Raw genomic sequence first — 21,846 nt, forward strand, 5'->3', positions numbered from 1 at the left:
CATCTCCCTCTCTGCCTATACACACCAGATCACCCAGGACTGGAGAGCTGAGGCTTAAGTGGCTGTGACTGATTGATCAAAAGAGGCAAAATTTTCTTAGGTTGTCATTCTTTTAATAGAGTTATTCCATTCACACAGAGACAACTATATCTCTGAAGAGCAAAGAAATGTACTAAATCTGCACTTACCAAACAAACTGAACATTCAAAAATCATGTGTGACATAATCATGGAGGCGCAAGGGCATGACTTGAAGCTGTGTTAGCAGCTGTTCATATCTCTCTCAATGACTACCCAAGTAAATATATAAATCTGTATATTTTATTTTATTTTATTTTGCTTTTTAGGTCACACCCGGTGATGCTCAGGGGTTACTCCTGGCTTTGCACTCAGGAATTACTCCTGGCAGTGCTTGGGGGACCATATGGGATGCTTGGAATCGAAACTGGGTTGGCTGCATGCAAGGCAAATGCCCTACCCACTGTGCTGTTGCTCCAGGCTCTGAGATTATTTTTTCAAACCATGAGCAAATAAAATCAGTGTGGGGCTCTGTCTCCTATTTCAAGTAGCATCAGTGAGCTCAGCCGTAGAGTAATTTCATTTGGAAGGGTAGATCAGCAGAGGTCTCCAGGCAAAGAATTCTTTTTTTTTTTTTTTTTTTTTTTTTTTTTTTTCTTTTTGGGTCACACCTGGCAATGCACAGGGGTTGCTCCTGGCTCTGCACTCAGGAATTACCCCTGGCTGTGCTCAGGGGACCATATGGGATGCTGGGATGTGAACCCAGGTCGGCCGCGTGCAAGGCAAACGCCCTACCCGCTGTGCTATCTCTCCAGCCCCGAGGCAAAGAATTCTTATGAGAAGTCAAAGCAGGCAAATAGACACTGACCACCACACAAAAGGCCAAAATCAAAGTGAAAGCATAGAAAATAAGGGAAGACCAGAGAAATAAAGACAAACTGCAAAACATCCAAAAAGCTCACAGAAAAATGGTAATAATTTTCATTATGTCAATGTTTCTCTATATGGTATTAGATTAAATGTATGCTTCAAAATGGTCAGGATGTAAAATGGACTGGATGTAAAGTCATTACTTGGGTATAAGACCTAAGTTTTGTTGCTTCTAAGAGATATATTTGAGCTTTCCTGATAAATACAAGCTCAAAGTAAAAGACTAGAAAACAATCATAGTGGCAAATAGTAGCCTCATGAAAGCAGGATGGTTATACTTGTATCCAATAAAATAGAGCTAAAACTAAAAATGACAGTATGAAATAAACATGGACAGAATATACTAAGAGCTCAGTGCACCGAGAGAACTTAACTCTTATGAACACATATACCAAATTAAAGACAATTGCTAAGACACAAGCACCTCAGGAAGCATGGACACGGTGCGAAGAGTAGTACGATACTTCAACATCCCACTCCACCATTAGGCACAGCAATTCCAAAAGACATATGCACATAACAACCAGACAGAAAAATAAGTAAGGAGAAGAACGCAAGTTAATATGTGTGTATAGGACTCTAAACCCATAAAACATACAAACATGAAACATTCTTTAAGATAAACTCACAAAACTCAACAGTGGAAAAAATAAAATGCCATCCTAAAATGAGCTGAGAAAAAAGAAAAAAAAAGTTCCTTGAAGAAGACATATGGACAACTGATTAACAGGTATATAAAAAGTTTTCAACATCACTTATCAGGAGAATGCAAATCAGGACAACAAGTAAGTACCACCTAAAGAGTGGCTTATATTAAAAAATTCCAAAAACAGGCAGTGTTGGTGGGGTTGCAGAAAAAAACTTCATTCACATTGGTAGGAATGTTGTCTAGTTCAATTTCTATGGAAAACTGTATGTAGACTTCTCAAAAAGTTAAAAATAAAACTCCCTTGTAACCCAGCAATTCCATTCCTTGGTATCTATCCCAAGAACACAAAACCAGGGGCTGGAGCAATAGCACAATGGGTAGGGCGTTTGCCTTGCACGCGGCCAACCTGGGTTCAATTCCCAGAATTCCATATGGTCCCCTGAGCACCGCCAGGGGTGATTCCTGAGCGCAGAGCCAGGGGTAACCTCTGTGCATTGCCGGGTGTGACCCAAAAAGAAAAAAACCCACAAAACCATTAATTACAGGCCGAAGAAATAGAACAGGGGTGAAGGCACTTGTCTTGCAAGTGACTGAACCTAATTTGAACCCCAGCACTGCATATGGTACCCTTAGGCACCACCACCAAAAACAACCCCAAAAAACAGAGAAATTCTGAAAGACATATATTCACTTCAGTACTATCTATAATAGCCTGCATAAAAAAATAATTCAAGTGTCTTTAATGACAGACATGTCAGTAAAGAGGTTATAGTATATATGCATAACGGAATATTGCTCAGCTATAAGAAAAGATGAAATCTGGCTTTTTTGCTACAACTTGAATGGAATTAGATGGGGTCATGTTAAGTGGGGCTGGAGTGATAGCACAGTGGGTAGGGCGTTTGCCTTGCACTCAGCCAAGCAGTGTTTGATTCCTCCATCTCTCTCAGAGAGCCCGGCAAGCTACCAGGAGTATCCCGCCCAGACGGCAGAGCCTGGCATGATACCTGTGGTGTATTCGATATGCCAAAAAATAGTAACAAGTCTCACAATGGAGCCGTTACTGGTGCCCACTTGAGCAAATCCATGAACAGCGGGAGGACAGTTCTAAAGTGCTACAGTGCATGTGAAGCGAAATAAGGAACAAATGCCAGATGATCTCAGTCAATATATGGCATATAAAGAAACGAAGAAAGAAAATGGGGGTTGGAATGAAAACGCAGCAGGGAGGTCCCTTGTCTTGCACATGGCTGACCGGGTTCAATCCCTCACACCCCATATGGTCCCCTGAACCTTTCCAGGAGAGATTCCTTGAGTGCAGAGCCAGGAGTAAGCACTGCGTACAGCCTGATGTGCCACCCCCTCCATAGACAACAGCAAGGAAATGATGCTTTCAAGTGATTACAAGCCCTTGGACTTTGAATACACCACTAAAGTTACCAAGGTGCTGGCAGGAGAGGAGGAAAAGATGGACTGGAATTAATACTGACAGTGGTTGAGGTCTTGGCACTTTGTTTGTGGAGAAGGGGCAGGATCATGTTCTCTCAAAGCATAAATATAAATTCCACTGTAACCATGTTACTTCAACTTCAATTAAACATTTTTTAAAAAGGCGACCAGAGATGTAATTCAGTGCTAGATACCTCTCCTTGCATGTGTGAGGCCCTGTGTTAGGTCCCTGGCATTGCAAAAAGTAAAAAGTAAAAACAGATTCTGAAACTAAAAAAAAAACAAAAACAAAAACCCTGAGCTTTTAGTTTAAAACTTCGCATTAATAAAAATTCCAAGCTCAGGTTATTTCACTGATGAATTACACTAAATTATTCTTCTTTTTAATTTTGGTTGTTTTTGTTTGGTTCTGGTCTTGGGGCCACCCCCTGTGATGCTCAGGGGTCACATCAGTAATCACTATCACTATCACTCCTTGCAGCTCCTTGCAGTGCTCAAGGGACCATGTGGGATGCCGAGGATGGAACTCGCTGTTCTCGTGCAAGGTCAGCGCCTTATTCGCTGCTCTTTTTCTCCAGTCCCTACACCAAGATCTTTGTATCACTTCTATCACTTTTCTTCCCGTTGATCTTCGATTTGCTCGAGTGGGTCACTCTGTGGATATGGTCGATCGTGCTGAATCCTTTTTGGAACCCAGCTTGCTCGCATGGTTGTCCTTCATCTAGTGTTCTGCCTATTCTATTCAGGATGAAACGAGTGAACAACTTGTAGACGACAGACAACAGGCAGATTAAATGATAGTTGCCGATGTCGTGGATGTCTCCCTTCTTGTACAACAGAACGGTCCTGCTGTATTCGCAATGCTTGCCTGTCCTTCGCCAACTACAAGACCAAGACTGCCCTCTGACGTCCTGATGGATCTATCACATCTTCCAGAAAGGCAATGGAGAGGATTGTTCACGACTTCGACTCGGATCTCTTTGACAGCCACGTCCACCTGCCCACATACCAAATTCCGCAGGATGGATCTGTCTTTCCCAATGTCCTCCCTTCCAAAATCCGACACGCCATTTTGTCGGTAAAGACATGCACAGCACCGGGTCCAGACAAGGTCAGACCCAAACACCTGAAGAATCTGCAGCCAGTACTCATCAATACACTGGCTTGGCTTTTCACATGCTACCTATCTGAATGCAAGATTCCATCCCAGTGGAAAACCAAGTTCTTTAAGGATAAAATAATAATTACAAACAAACTATTTCAGAAAATAGAAGAGGAACTTATTTGCAGACTCATTTTAAGAGTCTGGCTTGATACCCAAACCAGCAAAAATATATTACATAACAAGAATTCTCAGGGTATGGGGAGACATAGGTTTAAGGGCATGATACCTGGGCTTGATCCCTGCTACAATATGAACCCCCCAAGTATCACTGGGTATAATTCTGGATCACCAAAGTGGCCCTGGCAGACTGCGGCATCAGAGGGCCTGAGCCAGGTCAGTATCACAATGGCCACCAGAGAATCCTGAGCACTGCTTGGGAGCCCCTTAAAATAATTTTTAAAGTATATAGGGGGCTAGAAAAATGGTATAGCAGGTAGGGCATTTGCCTTCATCAGCTGACCGGGTTCAATTCCTGGTATTCCATATAGTCCCCTGGAAGCAACCTCTGAGCACATAGCCGGGAGTAGCCCTGAGCACAGCCATGTGTGGCCCTCTCAGTCAGCATGATACTCTCCAGACCCAGATCCACCCACATAGCAGCACATTATATAATTTAATTTTCTCTTAGAACTGAGTATTTCATTGTTGTACCATAGTTTCTTTATCTGGTCATCTGTTCTTGGACACTGGGTTGTTTCCAGAGTAGAGTTTTGGGTAGATGCCAAGAAATAGAATTGTGGGGACATACGAAAGCTCGATTCTTTTTTCTTTATTTTTTTTCTTTTTGGGTCACACTTGGTGATGCACAGGGGTCACTCCTGGCTCTGCACTCAGAAATTACCCCTGGAGGTGCTCAGGGGACCATAAGGGAATTGAACCCAGGCTGGCTGCGTGCAACTTAAATGCCTTACCCATTGTGCTATCGCTCCAACCCCTCAATTCTTAGCTTTCTGAGGAGGGTCCATATTATTTTCCAAAGAAGTTGGACCAGGGGCCGGAGCGATAGCACAGTGGGCAGGGCGTTTGCCTTGCACGCGGCCGACCCGGGTTCGATCCCCGGCATCCCATATGGTCCCCCGAGCACCGCCAGGAGTAATTCCTGAGTGCAAAGCCAGGAGTAACCCCTGAGCATCGCTGGGTGTGACCCAAAAAGCAAAAAAAAAAAAGAAGTTGGAAGTTGGACCAGTGATATTCTGACCAGCAGTGCATGACCATCCCTTTTTCCCCCCACATCCACCCCGTTAGTTGTTTTTATTCTTTTTGATGTGTCCTTGGGTAGATGAAGTGTCCTCATCCAAGAGAAGCAATATTGTAGGTAGGGCGGGTTTGTTAGGAAGTGTAGTATATTCTGGTTTAGGCTGGTTAAGTTTGTTATGTTCATTTAGGCTATATTGGTGGGCATTTTGAAATTTACAAGTGAAGTAGAGCTGGAGATAAAAATTAATGTAAATGGTATCTTGCTGGATGAATATTCAAATTCTTTTTGTTTGCTTTTTGCATCACACCGGGTGATGCTCCAGGATTACTCCTGGCTCTGCAATCAGCATATGACCATATGGGATGCTGGGGATTGAACCTGGCACAGCTGTGTGCAAGGCAAGTGCCCTCCCTACTGGACTATCACTCCAACCTCAATGTACAGATTCTTTTTTAAATTTAATTTTATTTTTATAGAGTAGTTCACAATTTTTGACTATATTTAATATTTGAACACCAATCCCACCACCATTATACCTTCTTACCACCATATTTCATGTTTCCATCCCGAACCCCAACCCCTGTCCCCAAAGCAGAACCAAAATAATTACTTTGTATTGTTTGTTATGAATAATCCACTAAAAATGATCAAAATAAGGTTTCTTGGAGGAAAGTGTGTGAAGATTGTTGTATTTCACCCAGGATCCATTGAGACCTTCTATAAGAGATTACTAATATGTTCTTGAACCTTGTGTGCATATATATACATATATATGTACTGTAAAAATATATTTCTCCCTGAGATTGGTTGCCTTCTATCTAAACCCCATCAGATGTGGTACACTACTCTTGGAATATTAGTGGTGTAAAGTATAAGATGTCCAAGAATAGATTCACTCATGGGTGAGGCTTGACCCGGGCATGTGGAGAGTGGCTGTGAGCATGGTGGTGGCTGGAGATTTTCTGAGTTCTGGAGGTCTTCGGTTGCTGGGGCTGGCTCCCTTGGGGTGGGGCAGGGCCTCACCTGCTCTCCTCCAGGTTGCCCTGAATGAAATAGCCTGGCACAGGGTCTGGAGATATGGCTATGGCATTTCATTCTGTGCTCTCTTCCGAAAAATGAGTATACAGATTCTTACATAAGATATTTGCCTGAGTGAAATTACAAGCAGCTATTGTATATGCTTATTAAAAAAACAGTAAGTCATCCATAGCATATAATCTCCGAGCCCAGAGCCAGGAGGAAGCCCTTAGTACCACTAGATGTGCCCCCAAACAAAAGCAAAAAGAACCACTGGGAAGATAGCTCAGGTAATGGAACTCAAGACCTAGTTGCATCCTTGGTACTGCATGACTGTTGGGAGTGGTCCCTATGAGAAAAGCAAAACCAAGAACCACTGAAGTAGAATACAAATACCAAAGAGGTAACAGGTAAATGGATACTTTTAAGAGATGGACAAGAGCAGAGAAATCCGAGGACTGGTGTGATATGTATGAAAAGAAAAGAATAAAAGCTCTGAGAGAAGAGAAATTGAAACTCATCATCACCTTGTCTAGTTAGATAAAAAGTAATTATTTTGGATTAGTGGGGTTTGAAACACTTTCTGAATGTGATTCAGAGTTTGAGAATACTGGAGTGATAGTGGCCGACCCGGGTTTGATTCTCCGCCCCTCTCCGAGAGCCCAGCAAGCTACCGAGAGTATCCCACCCGCACGGCTGAGCCTGGCAAGCTACCCGTGCAATATTTGATACGCCAAAAACAGTAACAAGTCTCATAATGGAGACATTACTATGCCCGCTTGGCAAATCAATGAGCAATGAGAGTGACAGTGACAGTGAATATATAATTTTAAAACTTTTCATGCACTAAGAAGGGACTTTTTTTTACCTGACAAGGAATATTTATATAAGATAATGGCTACTATTAAGAGTAATGATAAATGACTGGATTTTTCCTACATTCAGTATTAGAAATCCAGCACTTCAGTTCATATTACTATAAATATTGTGAACATCCTAGACAATAAGATGTGCAAGGAAATAAAAGTAATATAGCTTGGAAAGAAAAAAGTAGTACTGTCAATAGAGATGCCTGTCTGGAATATCCCTAGGAATTTACAAAATATAAACAGATAAGTAATGAGTTTGATAAAGATATTTGTAGCAGGTCAACATACAATTTTTTTTATGTTTCTAAATACTGACAATTAAAAAGCAAAAATGTGGGGGGATTGGAGTAGGGTACAACAGGTAGGGCACTTGCCTTATACGAGGCTGACACAGGTTCAATCCCTGTCACCCCATGTGGTCCCCCGAACCCCACCAGGAGTGATCCCTGATTGAAGATCCATAAGTAGGCCATGAGCACTGCTGGGTGTGGCCCATAAAGAAAAAAAAACAACAACCAAAAAAAACCCTTTAAAAAAATGAAAAGGTTTCACATCCCACAAATGAGTGCAATCATTCTGTCTGTCCCTCTTCTGACTCAATTCACTCAGTATGATACTTTCTATGTCCATCCATTTATAAGCGAATTTCATGACTTCATATGAGATTTGGGCTGGAGCGATAGCACAAAGTGTAGGGTGTTTGCCTTGCATACAGTCGGCCTCGGTTCAATTCCTCCATCCCTCTCAGAGAGCCCGGTAAGCTACCGAGAGTATCCCGCCTCCATGGCAAAGCCTGGCAAGCTACCTGTGGCATATTTGATATGCCAAAAACAGTAACAAGAAGTCTCACAATAGAGATGTTACTGGTGCCCACTTGAGTAAAATTTATGAACAACGGGATGATAGTGCTACAGTGCTACAGTGCATATGGGTTTAATACCCAAGGACAGTAGAAATGAGGGCCAGGAGAACTGATCCATACTTGGAAGCTCACCACAGTGGGGGTGGGGGTGGGAGTTAGGACAGAAAAGGACCACTATGACAATGATAGTTAGAAATGGTCACTCTGGACAGGAACTGAGTGCTGAAAGGAGGTAAAGTGATATACATGATACCCTCTCAGTACCTTTATTGTCAAACCATAAAGCTCAAAAGGAGAAAATGAGAGGGTGAGAGAGAGAGAGAGAAAGTGTGTGTGTGAGAGAGAGGGAAAGAGAAAAAGAGGGCGAGAGAGAGAGATAGAGAAAGTGCCTGCCATAGAGACAGATTGTGTGTGTGTGTGTGTGTGTGTGTGTGTGTGTGTGTGTGGCAGAAGGGAAACTGAGGACAATGTTGGCATAAAATGCACATTGGTGAAGGGTGGGTGCTGGAACATTATATGACTGAAATCCAGTCATAAACAACTTCATAACTTCACAGGGGTTCAATTTAAAAATAATTATAGAACTAAATTTAAAAATAAATAAATGAAATAAATGTATGTAGTTTCCAGGCAAAAGAAGAGAGTTAAAGTAGTTTGGAGAGATAGTACAGGGTTTTAGGTGCATATCTTGCATGTAGCCAGCCCAGTGCCACATGGCACACCCGGGAGCACTCCTCATACACGGAGCTGGTCCCTGGGAGCACCCCTCGTACACGGAGCAGGTAACAGGCCTTGAGCTCTGTCACACATGGCTCAAATGCCTTCCCCATCACAAAAGAGTTTCAGCCCCCAAACTCTACAGGGCCAGAGAGAGAGTACAGCGTGCTTGACTGAACTTGATCTCCCCAGTTTGGCCATAGCACTGCATAGACTCCTGCATATGGTCCCGATCCGTCCAAAGCAAATCTATAGATAAAAGGTCACTAGTCCTTTGGAAAATATAATTTCAAGTCCCAATGAAATATCTGTTTACCTGTTATTTTAAGAAGAAAAAAATGCACTGCTAGTGCCAATTATAGGCAATGACGTAGTATAAGCCAAAAACCCTCATCTTTTTTATATATATAAAATGTAGGAGTACTGCTATTTATTCAGCCATTGATTAAGGTGATTGAATTGAAAATGAACTCCACATTACTTTTTTTCAGAATGTTAATTTTATTTTATTATTTTATTATTATTAGTTTACCCTTTTTGTTGACTCACTGTGAGATACAGTTACAAAGCTTTCATGTTTGAGCTTTGGTCATACAATCATCAAACATCCATCCCTTCACCAGTACACATTTACCATCACCAAAATACCCAGTATTCTGCTCCCCTCCCCCTTCTCGCCCTTCCCCTACCTGTGTGGCAGACAATTTCCCCTCCATACTCTCTCTCTACTTTGGTTACATTTGGTATTTTGACATCAGTCTCACCACTACTCAAACCTGCCGAAAAAGCAACGCTGGACGATTTGTTTTGTATTGCTTGTTATGGTTAGAATATAATGTCCAGGAAATTCTGTGTCATTCTCTTCCGGGAGCTTTAGTTTATAGTCTCTGGGTCTTGGCCGTTGATGAGATTACATGGTGCCAGGGGCAGTTTGTGGGGTGTGACTGCCAAGCTTCTGAAAAACTGGGTGTCTGTGGGGAGGATGCCAAGTCCAGATTCAAGCAGTCTTGGGTATCTCAGTCACGGGTTCCCACCTACCTCTGTGCTACTGGTCCTAACTACGTCTTTTGATCTCTTTTGAGATTTATGGGTCTCTGAAAAGACCAATAAATGAGTCTGTATAGCTGAGTCGGAGGTGGTTTGTGGGTGTGGCTCCCACATACCTAATTTTTGGCTGTTTAATTTCTTGGTAAACTTGGCCCCAAGTTTTTGGGGTCTGGCCAGAGGCACAGCAGCAATTTTGGGGTACCTGGAAGTCTGAAGGCACCATCAGGCTGCTGATGCACTCACCCCATATGTACAGGTTGTCCTGTTGGTGGCACCATACCCCCAAACCCTCATCCATTTGAAATTGTTCACCTTTTGGAAAATACGACTTATTCGGTTAAATATACAGGTAATACACATTATCAAGTTAGCAATTCCATTTCTTGGCACTAATAAAAAAGAAAAGAAACTTTTATGGAGACAGAGAGAGAGAGAGAAAGAAAGAGAGAGTCTGTCATCGAGGTAGGCTTCGGGGGGCAGCAGGAGAGAAACTGGGGACATGGGTCAGTGGTGGGAATGTGCACTGGTGAAGGGACAAGTGTTGGAACATTGTATGACTGAAACTCAATTATGAGCAACTTTGTGACTGAATATCTCATGGTGATTCAATTAAAAAATTTTTAAACAAGAAATAACTGCAAAAAAATAATAAAAACTAAATCTTTGTCCTCCAAAAAAGAGAGAAACTTTTTTGTTGTTGTTTTTGTTTTTGGTTCACACCCGGCAATGCACAGGGGTTAGTCCTGGCTCTGCACTCAGGAATTACCCCTGGCGGTGCTCAGGGGACCATATGGGCACATGGGATGCTGGAAACCGGGTCAACTGCATGCAAGGCAAACGCCCTACCCGCTGTGCTATTGCTCCAGCTGCAAACAGAGAAACTTTTATGCACATGTTCAACATTACATTATTCAAAACATGTCTAAGCTGAAAATGATACAAATGCCCATTAATAGGTGAATGGACAAGGAAATATAATACATTCATATAATGGAAAACTAAACAATAATATGGAACAAGCTACTGATACATGTATTAATGTGAATTAATTTCAAGCGCATTATGTTTTCTAAAAGAAGCCAATTTCTGTTGACTAAATACTCATCTATGCCATTAAATAATACTAGAAATTGTGCAACAAAAGACAGAAAATAAATCAGTGATTCGTAAGAGCTGGGGGTAGAGGAGTTGTTGAAAACAAAGGTGCATGAGAAATTCTGGTAGATCTGTCTGATGTCACTGTTAGGGTAGTGGTTACATAGTACAAGTATTTATCAAAACTCACAGAAATGCTGGGCACACATAAATTTCATTATGTATGAGTATAGATATATAAACTTTAAAAAAACTTCATAAATTATGCCTCAATGTGAAGTGTTCTGTAATCAAAATATCAGTAAAATGATAGATATTTAAAGTAGATTCTGGAAAAGATGTAGAGATCATAATTTATAATATAATAATTAAAATATTTTTTTCAGAAATTAGCTAATTCTGTCAGTCACACTTACAGAAGGCCTAGAATGGGTTGATCTTAGGTACTAGCAACTCAACAATTAAGAAATAAGCATAACTCTTCCTTTGTGATGTTTGAATATTGTTATGAAGACCATAAATAATAATAACAGCAATTTAAATGGTTAAAAGTTCAATAGAAATAATTAACACAGGGCATAAAAATTATTTCAGAACATGGAGGAAAATTTGGTGAATGTATTTACATTTGGGATAGAGATTTCTTAAATAAGACACTGAAGATATCAATCATAAAGAAAAATACAGATATACTTAATTGCATGACTATTATAAACTTTTACAAATTAAAAGACTGTATACCTTGAAAAATGGACTTTCACAATACATATTTAAAGGACTGATGTAGTCAACTTTTCAATCTAATAATAAGAGATAAACACCTCAATTTTAAATGAACAAATTTAGTTGCAAACAACAAAATGCAAACACTATGAGAAAAGTGCAAACCAAAATGTCAAAGTAATATAAATCAGAGAAACATATTTAGAATATTGAAAGGATCATAATGGCTAGTGTGGGGGAGGAAGAAATTTACACTTTGTGTCTTTTTGGGAGGACCACACCCAGCAGTGCTCAGGAGGTCACTTCTGCCTTGCACTCAGGAATCACTCCTGGTGGGCTCTGGGAACCATGAGAGACACCAGAGGTCAAACCCAGGTGGGCCGCATGCGAGGTGGGGTACTATCTCTCTGGCCCCTCCACTATGCATATTGATGTGCATGATATCAATATCAATAGCTCCATAAGCATTCTTTTTTATAGAATTTTCACTTTCAGAATGTATCATAAGGAAAGAATAATACACAGATCTAACCTCAAAGATACTAAATTATCCATTATTTGTACTTTGGGTAACAACAAAGTTATAACCAACCTGGACTTCCAGTAATATCTGAATATTTAAACAAATTTTGCACAACCATGATGCCATGAAGTATTATTATAGTCATTAAAATTAATGTTATAACCTAAAAACTAAGTAAAGTTTTCTGTTGGCAGAACGTCAAGAAAGAAATAATACTCCAAATATATAGTGCACTTGTGCATTTTAACAAAAAATATATTCATGTAACTAAAAAGGTTATTCTAAAAGGAATGCAAGTTGATACCAGATCTAAATACCAAAAAAATGTACAATGCTCAAAGAACCTACAATAAGAATCCTGTTTACGTACCCTTTGCCACGACTTGAGTGGAACTAGAAGGTATCATGTGAAGCAGAGTGAGTAAGGAATGAATCCTGTGTGACCTTGCTCAGATGTGGTATATCAAGAAACTAAGAAAAGGAATGAACAAGAGTCCAAGGAATGAAAACATACCCTTGGACTCTGCTATTAGAACGGGGGTTACCAATGGGTGGAGGACAGAGGTGACAGATATGACAAAGGACAGTGGTGGTAAAGGTACAAAAATATAAGCACTAACACTATTGTACACCTGTTACCTCAATATCGATAATGAAATTTTAAAAAACCGAAAGGAACTGTCCACCAAGAAGAATGATTATTTGTGGATGGATTTACTGTTCCTGGATGATTATACCGGCTCCTTGTCCTGAAACACCCGTGTTTCTCACAGAACTAACTCACATTTGTTATTGAAACAACTGCCCTTCCTCACTCTATTTCATCTGAAGGGAATTAGAAGAAATAAAGACTGCCTGACTCGATGGACTCAGATTTTGCTCCAACCCCAGGCGGTCCACCAGAGGGCAGGCATAGCTAATATGAAGCTACATAATTTACTTGGCAGACAAAAATCTTCATTAATGATTTATGATGACAAAGAAAATGGACATTTGTGTGTAGTGAAGTAATTATTTATACTCCTATAATAATTATTATTTAAGTAATTATTTGTATTTCCTCTTCGGCACTATTCAATATCCAACATTAATGCAAGCTGGTGGGTGGTTAAATAGCTGAATTGGACCAGGGAGATGGTCCAAAAGACCAGCAGTGTGCATGCTTTGCATGCTGGAGGCCCACTTCAACCCCCCGCACTGCACAGCCCCTCAGCCCCAGTGGGAACACCCCTGAGCATTCACACACATGCCCCCAGATAAAACAAAACACGAGAGATGATTAAAATTGAAAAATAAAACACCTCAAAAAACATTTATGCAGTTCAGACATCTGATTTTAAGAATATATTGTTTTCTTGTTCAAGTACATAATAAAAATGCTTTCAGATCATAATAGAACCTGTAACAGAAGGTACTCTCAGTGAAATGAGTGAGAAATTAACTAGAGTTAATAAAATTTCAGTGAACATGAAGAGGACCTGAATCAGAGAAACATGTTGGATTTTGGTGTATGTGTCATTTGCTCATAGACAATATAAAACTGGAAATCAGAAAAAAATCAGAAAAAAAGAAGTATCAGTGAAGAGTAAATAGTGTCTTGCAGTTCTTCTTTAAGAGGTTACAATGAAAATTACTCCCTGCCAGTGACACTTTCACATTTTCAAACTAGAACATTTATTTCTAAATGTGCTGAAACATTTTTGCAAACATGATACTTATCTGAAAATTCAATCAGAGTAATTGACATGTACCTTCTTCCCTTCTAAATATTATACCTTTTCAATTTTTCTTTTTCCTTTGTTGACTTAGTACAAGCCTTCTCTTAAAGAAAAGAGATCCAACCTTCCTTTTTAGTATCAGACTTACTCAGATGAATGGACATAGTAAATGTCTTCATCCTGTTCTTCAGCCTTTAACAGTTGTTCCATCATACTTCAAATAATAAAAACCATAAAAATATATCATTATGATGCTCTACATGAAAAATTCATTTAAGCAAACAAAATTCTTTGAAAATCAAGGACTTAGTAAATGTGACTTATGCATTGGAAGATTAAACACATTAAATAAAACTTTATAATCCTTGTCCAAAATATTGACTCTTCATGGAGATTTCCAATAATAAATATGCATATCTCCCTCCATCCCGAGACCTCTGTTTCTCGCTCTCTCTATTTTCTGGATCTCTGAAACAAGGACTCCACAACTGATTAGATTTTATAAATCTCAATACCCCTTCCTCTTTCTTTGAACAAACATATACGTATGTATATTCACCTTTCTGTTTGGGATGCGGCATAGTTTTCATTTTCTTTCAACTTCTTTGAGTAACAACTAAAGAATTAAAAATAAAGACTGTAATACTCAATTTATTTTGTACACTTATTTTTAATGCAAATGATGATTTACCTTTAAAATCAAATTTAAATTTGCATTGTACATTAAACCATTGTACAATGATTCTACAACTTCTACTCTGCTTGACTTTAAAATAACATTTTAAGAAGTTATTTGAACCTAAGAGTTTCAGTTAACTGCAGATGACAAATTGGTGAGAAAAAGAGAGACATATCTCTTATGACCTTTCTACCAAGTAGGTCTGAAAAAGGTAAAAGTTATATATGCTACAGTAGGTTTTTTTTTTTTTTGCCTTTTGGGTCACACCTCGTGATGCTCAGGGTTTACTCCTGGCTCTGCACTCAGGAGTATTTGTGACAGTGTTCGGGGGACCACATGGGATGCTGGGGATTGAACCCAGGTTGGTCATGTGCAAGGCAATGTGACAGTACCCGCTGTACTATCACTCTGGCCCAAGGTTTTTGAAAGGTCAAAGATACTTTAATTAAATTCTTCTAAAAATGAACCCTCCCAAACTCCAATATACCTCCTCAACTTTCTTCTTATAATCTGTCATTATGATGTATATCTATTTTGCATTATATCTTTATTATATCTCCTACTTTATTGGCCGACCTGTGTTCGATTCCTCCGCCCCTCTCAGAGAGCCCGGCAAGCTACCGAGAGTATCTCGCCCGCACAGCAGAGCCTGGCAAGCTACCCGTGGCGTATTGGATATGCCAAAAACAGTAACAACAAGTCTCACAATGAGAGATGTTATTGGTGCCCGCTCGAACAAATCAATGAGCAACGGGATGACAGTGACAGTGACTTTATTGGCAGACATTCCTGCTCTGTTTACTTGGTGACAGCTAAAAAACTATACAAAGTCATCACATGAAGTTCTAGATAAATACTTTGGTACAAATTAGTTAAAATTACTCTCATTAACTAGTTGGCCCTTTAAAAATTCACATATGAGGACTGGAGATAGAGAGGGGCAGGAGACTGCATTGCACAGGAGTGACCCTCAGTGCAGAACCAGGAGCAAGCCCTAAGCACTTCGGGTCTGGCCCTAAGTCTTAAGCTAAAATTAGTCATTTTCTATGTGCTTTGTGCTCCAAATAGGTTTCTCTTTTCCCTGAATCCAATGTAGTAAGCCCCCCACAGTCAATATTATAGTATCCTAGAACTTGACATCTAGTAACTAAGGGAGGGGACGAGGGGTAAGAAAATTACGATGACACGTGCCTCTTTTTCTACCTCAATTCTGAAGACAAAAGCAACACAATTCAAAGGCAGCACAGTGGGAGGACGGAGGGAGAGAGGTGTGGGAGGGAGAGATCTGGGGGCTCCTGGGCAGGGATATGGGCTCACTGGTGTGGTGTTAGAATCATATGCACAAGAAATTATTTACAATACTGTAAACTACATAATCTCAATTAAAAATCGCTAAACTTGACTTTGTAGAGATAACTCCCGTTTTTTCCCACCTGCATCCCCGCTCTTCAGGTCTCTTCTTCACTATTTTAATTTCACCTCTCTTGGTTGTTTTCCGAGGTCTTTATGGAGAGCCACGTGACCACAGGCACGGGTCTCAGGATCTCTCCGGGATGTTGGGCTTGCATGTGGAATACTAGTCTTACATATTACTGAACTCTGGTGGGTGGGCAGCAGATCCAGGTACTAATATCCAACACTCTCTGTGCAACTGTTCCCTCAGGCTTCATCAGAATCTGATTCTCACTCTCCAGTCCCATCTAACTGTACTGCATAGTGGACAATCTGAGTTTCTTGTTAAGTTTCAAGTAAGGGCAATACACATAGGAGAAACATTTATTTTATTAATATTTATTTTATGTATTTGTATCCCCAAATATAGATTTCTCTTTTGATACTACCACGAGACAACTTAGAAATAGCATCAAAACTCTAATACTATGGATTCTCCTGAGAGTAAACATCACAAATCCCTTCCTTCATACTGTATGCTTGTGTTTGCAAAATACAAATATGCATCATCATCATCATCATCATCATCATCATCATCACCATCATCATCATTATCATGATCCTGTTGAGCATCGAATTTCTCAAGCGGTCTCAGTAACGTCCCCATTCATCCTAGCCCTGAGATTTTAGAAGCCTCTCTTTACTCGTCCTTCCCAGTGATGCCACATTAGAGGCTCTTTCAGGGTCAGGGGAATGAGACCCAGCATTGTTACTGGTTCTGGCATATGAATTCACCAGGGGGAGTTTGTGAGGCTCCCCCATGTGGGCAGGAAACTCTCGATAGCTTGCCAGGTTCTCCCAGAGGGAGAAGTAGGCTATAAGATGTCACTTCCAGGAGCTTGGTTTTAAGTCTCTGGATGTTGGCCATTGGTGGGATTACATGGTGCCGGGGGCAGTCCCTTGGTGTGACCGCCTAGCTACTGGGAAATGGGAAATCTGGGTGGAAGAAGCCCAATCCCAATCCGTCAGGTCTTTGGGCTAAAAGCTCTGGGACCCCTGGGGAGAGGGGTGAGCCAAGTCCCATTCCTGCTAATGACCTCATATCTGCTCCCACACCCCACAGCTTCTGCCGTAGAAACAGCCCAGCTTCATTCTTTGATGACGAATCTCGGAAAAGACATCAGACTAGAGAAACTCCCAGGTACACCAGTCTTCAAGCTGAAAACTTTGGGGTCTTTGTTCAGAGTGGGGTGGGGATCGTCCCTCAACCCCCACCCCAGTGCTGCTGGAAACCCCAGAAGACACACCCATATCTCTCAGCCGCTGGCATACAAATGGCCAAATTTCACATTTCATGACTAGCCAAGCCAATGAAAGTCACATCTTCCAGGTAAAAGGTGGAGGCAGGGTGCGGACCAAGACCCGTTCCAGTTCTAGAGACCCTGTATCTCCCGGAGCGCACAGCTGTGTGCACCTCCAAATTTCACAATACTAATGTCCCAGTAGGAGTACGAAAAATCAGACGGAAAAGTAGTACACAAACCTACAAAGCTCCACAAACAAAAACAATGGCACAGAAGGCTTAACTAGCAATAAACAGCTCAGTAAATAAATCCTCCAACGATGACTTTAATGACATCATTGTGAGATGTAAAAGAATTCACAAAGTTTCTTTTACTGAAATTATTTTTGATGATTTTGCCTACTATTCTGTTGTAATAGGTAATATAAAATAATTTTGGGCCCATGAAGGGGGCAGGCTTGAGGGTAGGTGGGAACTGAGGGCAATGGAGGGAAGGTCACACTGATGGTGAGATTGGTGCTGGAACATTGAATGTCTGAAGTAATTGTATTATAAACAACTTTGAAAATCATTTTAAATAGTTAAAAAATAGAAATTCTGTTTATAATATTTTCTTGTGTATCTTTAAACATGGACTGAACTAGAGTGATAGCACAGTGGGTAGGGTGTTTGTCTTGCATGTGGCCGACCCGGGTTCGATTTCTCCGTCTCTCTTGGAGAGCCCAGCAAGCTACCGAGAGTATCCCACCTGCACGGCAGAGCCTGGCAAGCTCCCCGTGGCGTATTCCATATGCCAAAAACAGTAACAGCAAGTCTCACAATGGAGACATTATTGGTGCCCGCTCGAGCAAATCAATGAACAACGGGACAACAGTGCTATAGTGCTATCTTTAGACATGTATCTCACCTGTCAGAAAAAAACTCCTCATTGGATTTGAGCGACAATTTACTCTTATCAGTTCTAGAGGATGAAAATATAGATGATCAAAAGCTGTGACTTCAAAGATTTCTTTTTCATTCAAATAAGATATATATCTTTATACAACTTTAAAAATGGCTGTATCCAATGTGATGGTGGGTTTGGGGCTGGGTTAGCAGCTTCAAGTGGTGACAGGCATCTGGAGGTCCCCAAAAGGTCTACGTATCTGGATCTATTTATCCATCTACTTTTCATTTTCTTCTTTCCCCTTTGTATTGATCTGGCTCGTTTCTTATTAATAATTGGGAGAGTGAATTCCTCATTTAAATACCATGATGAGAGAGAACATAAAAAATAGAAGTTCATGAATAATTAGAAAATCTACTTCTATCTTTTAGTTGTCCATTATTTTCCATATAATCTTTGCATAAACACCAAAATATTGTGACCAATGTTTTGTGACCTCTTTAGTACAATTCAGTCTCCAACAATGATAACACTCCAAGGAAAATCTTCTGCTTATTTTCATGGTTCAAACACTCTGGTTTTAAGAATTATCATGAAATATATAAAAATGCTCTCTGTCATGAAAATATATTAAAATGTCTTCAGATCAATGCATTAAGAAATACTCTATAGGGACTGATCTTGGAAGAGACACCAACCCTGATCCTCAGGCTGAAAACTCTGGGGCTTCTTAGAGTGGGGACGCACAGCCTCCCCCCATACTGCTGGAAGCTCCAGTAGACACATCCCACCCCTGCAGCCCCTGGCATATAAATGGTGCAGCTTCATAGCTGCACGACAAATCTTGAAAGAGACACTGTGCCAAAGAATCACCCCATTTCTAGAGCAACATTTTCAAATTCTACAATACCAACAGCCTAGTAGGATCACAGCAAATTGGATGGGAAGTAGCACAGAAATAAATAAAAATAATAACAAAGAAGGCTCAATTAGCAACAAACAGGAATAGCTTAGTAAATCCCAACAATGACCTTAGTGACACCATCGTGAGATATAACAATTTTCACAAATTTTCTTTTACTGAACTATTCTTTGATAGCTCAATTTTCCATTTTGTTGTAACAAGCATTATAAGATAAATTATTTTGTGCATAATAAGGGGGAAGGTTGGGGGCAGGTAGGAAACTGGGGACAAGAGTGGAGGGAAGGTCAAATTAGTGATGGGATTGGTGTTGGACACTGAATGCTCACAACAACTGTATTATGAAGCAGCTTTGTAAAAGTACAGTGTTTAAATAAAGTTAGAAAAAAAACTTTAATAGTCTACAGGAACAAAAGGAGAACAGGCAGGACAAAATTAGAAATGTGGCCCTAAGAAAGAAAGAGAGTTGCCAGTATGGAATGTTACATGATGTTACATACATGTTACATGGGTCTGAGTGATGCCAAGTAATATGGATCATGCTGTGCCCTGCTGGATCTTGAGAGCAGAAGAAAATCATCTCAGCATCCTCTCTCTTGCCATTTGATGGCCCACATTCTTGGACCATAACAGAGAAATGCTCACTCACACACCTTTGCTATGTAGGTATAAAAGGGGAAAGACTCCTGCCTCACTCTGGGATCCTAGTCATACATCTGACAAGGCGTCAACCAATGAAAAATATAAAAATATTACACAAGTTCACAAAAAAACCCCTAAGAGCCCAATTTAAAAAATGTATAAATGAATTGAATAGACACTTCTCCAAATATAGAGATGCTCTATAGACACATGAGAAAAATTATCAGCCCATATCATTAGGGAAATACAACTCAAAACCACAATGATCTATCCCCTCACACTGGTGAAAATGTCATGTGTCAGAAAGACTGGAAGCAACCAGTGTTGGAGACCAATATAGAGAAAACGGAATTCTGATACACTGTGGAAGAAAATGTAAATTGATCCAGTCTCTATGGAAAATGGTATAGATATTCCTTTAAAAATGTTAAATGGAGGGGCCAGGGCAGTAGGACAGTGGGTGAGGCATTTGCCTGGCAAGCAGCTGACCTGGGTTCAATCCCCAGGACACCATATGGTTCCCCAAGCCAGCCAGGATTGATGTCAGGATTGACGCTTGAGCACCAGTAATTGCGACCACTAAACCAAATATAAACAAAAAATGAAATTGGAAAATCCATTACAACAATATGGATACAAAGGCTATCTGTGCCCCTGTGATCAAAACAGCACCACCTCACATGCCACATGTGACCCCACAGCACTGCAATTTGAACTTCCATTGACATAGCAAAGCATAGGACATCCAGGAAGCCACAAACGAATATGTCTGAGCATCACAACAGAAGTGTACAACTCCTGGTCATTACAACCACCACAGAAAAAAGAGAAGGGGGAAACAAATACAGAAGAAATGTAAACATAATTTAAATTAAAAAAATAAGTTCTATAGGGAAAAAAAAGTTCTATAGGACAAAGTGAACTATCACTAAAACAGATACTCTGCTGAATGAGAAAAATTTCTCCTACCATGTATCAGGCAAAAAAGCTCCTATCCAAGATACCTCAATAACTCACAAACTAATCACTAAAATGCAGACAACCCATCCCAAAATGGGAAGAACTGACGAGGAGGCACTTCAACAAAGAAAACAGAGATGGCCAAGAGGCACATCAAACTATGTTCAACACCACTGGTTAGTAAGGAAATGTAAATCAAAACAGGTTCACACCTGTGAGCATGGTCTATATTTAAAAGCCGCCAGAAGCAACATATGCTGTCAGGCACATGGAGAAAAATGGACATTTGTACACTGGTGGCAGAATGGAAGCTGGTTCAAAGTCTAAAGAAAATCATATGAAGACCTCTCAAAATTAGAGATAGAGCTAAAAATAGAGCTCCCGTGAGCTCGATCAAATTCATTCCTAGCTATAAAGATCATCGAGACCCTGACCCCCTCCTCAGGTGCTCCAGCATTACTGAGCCACGCACCCTCCGCCTTGCTCCCCCCCTCCAGGCCCATGCTAGCGGGGTCTCACAGACAAACGTCCTGCTAGAGTTTCTGAAGAGTGTTTACTTCTAGGTACTAAGAGTAACAAAGAGACTAAGAAAAAACAATTTCCATCGTGCAATCTGTTCTTTTCAGCACATAGGTCCAAAGGAGAAAATTAACTGAGGAACCTTATAATCTCTCATGGAAATTTGTTATTGTCATTGATACTCCCAATTAATTCTTCATCACTCATATCTGACTAGTCAACTTACCTATTTTCGTCAATGTGATTAGTAGACTCTGAAGAATCAGCCATAACTCTGCGCAAGAATTTTGAAAAGTTAAAAAAAAAAGTCAAATGTCTTAAGAAAGCAATTGGATTCTGACAGAATATCAGGGCACAAAAAGGAAAATCATGAGGAAAAATAATAAAAACTAAAGAAAAAAATTCAAGATGCATCACTGGGATCCTTAAGATAGACTGTCTATATGTGTGTGTGGGGGGAGTGAGGGTGGGGACGGAGAGTGAAGGAGAGAAAATAGATCACTAATGATTCAACCTCCTTTCATCTTTCCCCTTTTGCCAAGCATTCACATACTCTGGAGTTGA

Source organism: Sorex araneus, chromosome 1 (assembly GCF_027595985.1).
Source record: "Sorex araneus isolate mSorAra2 chromosome 1, mSorAra2.pri, whole genome shotgun sequence".
NCBI classification, from domain to species: Eukaryota; Metazoa; Chordata; class Mammalia; order Eulipotyphla; family Soricidae; genus Sorex; species Sorex araneus.